Source organism: Elephantulus edwardii, unplaced genomic scaffold, assembly GCF_000299155.1.
Source record: "Elephantulus edwardii isolate Elephantulus edwardi_28Jun2011 unplaced genomic scaffold, EleEdw1.0 scaffold00167, whole genome shotgun sequence".
Lineage (NCBI taxonomy): Eukaryota > Metazoa > Chordata > Mammalia > Macroscelidea > Macroscelididae > Elephantulus > Elephantulus edwardii.
This window is the reverse complement of record NW_006399917.1, coordinates 3960763-3963231: the sequence shown is the minus strand read 5'-3', so window position 1 is coordinate 3963231 and position 2469 is coordinate 3960763.

The following is a 2469-nucleotide window of genomic DNA, read 5'->3' as shown; positions in this document are numbered from 1 at the left end:
AGACTTTCCCATCGCAACATGTTTTTTTATTTCCTGGCTGCTGGTGCCAAGAGTGTTGACCGTGGAGCCGAGCAAACTGAAGCTGTGAGTAGCTGGTGGATTTGAACCACATGCCTTAGGGATTGCAATGCTGCTTCTTACCACTAGGCCACCAGAGCTCCCGACAGGAGAAATGTTGTTGTTGTGTACCACAGAGTTGGAATTGACACATAGCTACCATCCAGAAGGTTTTCAGAGGCAGGTAATCAATCACATGGGTGGAGATTTCCCATCCCCTCATGGAGCAGCTGGTGGCCTTGGGGATTGTAGTGCAGCTTCTTGCCACTAAAGCACTAGAGCTCTTAAAGGAGAAATAAAGATGCTAAATTCAGTGACTGATTGTGAGGACTGAGCAGCATCAGGCTATATTTATAGATTCGCTTTCTAATACCAGGTTTGGGATTTTCAATTGCTTCCTAGGCATCTGAAAGTTGGACAATAATTAAGTATACAAGACGGAGCTTCAAAATCCTAGCCTCCAAGGAGAAACTTGGTTTCACCCTCTCCAGTACAGATTTATTTGGGGTTTTGTTTTTGTTTTTTTTAAATTTTTTATTTTTGCGTGAGTGTACCATCAAATCAGATCTGACTGGTACAGGAGGAGATTGTCCCTCCTTTTCCCGGCAGAGCATCTGGTGGATTCGAACTGTGTGCCTCTGGGATTGTAGTTGCAGCTCCTTGCCACTAGGCCACCAGAGCTCCCCTTGACTTATTTGTTTTCTTGGTGGTCTGTGGTATGTTCAAGACTCTTCTCCAGCACCACAACTCCAAGGCATCAATAATTCTTCGGTTATCCATAGTCATTGCCCAGCTCTCTGATGCACAGCAAGTAATTGCGAAGACCATGGTTTCCCATTTCAATAGGTCAGTTCCTTATCCCCTGAGATATTTATAAGGACAACATATGAGCTGTACATATAGCTGCACTAGAAGTCTGGAACACTGAATCAACATGAGCTGCTACCATTAATACTCTCACCGCTAGGAGCTGCAACTAGTGATGATGGCCTTAGCTGACCAAAACGCTGAAGGTTCAAGTGTCACAAAGCATCACCAAGGCAGAAAAGTCAGGCAGTCTATTCCTGACAACTGAGCCTCAAACACCTGTAGAGCAAGTTCTGCTCTGACACATGTGGTCAATAGTCAGAACGGATTTGATAGCAGCATTTTTTTAAAAATCTTCATTATCCCCTTCCTTTTCCTAAATTCTTCTCAGTTCCACTTCACTAAGTCCTCTGTGATTGGTTGTTGTTGTGTGCTGTTGAGTCAGAACTGACCCTTAGCAGACCCTTCAGTGGATTTTCGGAGGCCGTAAATCACACGGGAGGAGACTGTGCAGCTTCCTGTGGAGTGGCTGGTGGATTTGAACCATGTGTCTTTGGGATTGCAGGTCAGCTTCTTACCAGTAGGCCACCACCGCTCTCTGTGACTGGCTAAAAAAAGGCAAAGACAACTTTTCTGTACTACTTCTATCCTTTCAATAAAAGCCTATATTTGGCTTCTAAACTCAGGGAGATAGGGCCAAATCTCCCTAAAGCTAAGAGTATAAGAAATAGCACTGGATTCCATTCTTTGGCATATATCCCAAACAATTGAAAGCAATGACCCAAATAGACACACGCGCGCGCACAAACACACACACACACACACACACCCAAAGTTCAATGCAGCACTATTTGCAATAGCTGAAAATAGAAATTAAAAAAATTCAATTGTCCATCAATTGATAAAAAGATAAACAAAATATTCTTCATACATACAATGGAATATGAGTCAGCCATAAAGAAAAGTCAGTCCTGATGTGTGGATGACCCTTGCAGACGTTATGCTGAGAGAAGTAAGTCACACACAAAGAAACAAGTACTGTATGTTATCATTTACGTGAAATAAACAACTATACGGAAACCAGAAGTGCTGCCTTGTTACCAGGGGCAGGAGGGAGTTTGAAGGAGAAAGATGGTACTCAGAGTGAACTGACTATATATTAATGGTGCTGAGACAATTTGGCAGTTTGGAAGTAGAGAGTGATAATGGTTGTGCTACTTGAAGAATATAATCAATGTCACTGAATTGTAGGTAGATGCAGAAACTGATGTGCTGTTTTATCGTTTACTTGCTTAGAAGACGGTGTGTATAGTGGTATAGTCCATAGCAATTGCACTGCTCACCCAAAGGTGACACCTCTCTGATGGTTCAAATCTGCTGGAAGTGCTGAGGGGAAAATGTGGGCAATCTCCTCCTTTGTAATCTATAGCCTCCAAAAATCTCCTGTACCAGTCAGATCTGATTTTGACAGCACACACACAAAAAGTAATAAAAATAAAATAGAGAGAGAGATAGAAAGGGAAGGAGGGAGGAAGGGAGGAGGGAGGGAAGGGAGGAGGGAAGGAAGGAAGGAAGGAAGGAAGGAAGGAAGGAAGGAAGGAAGGA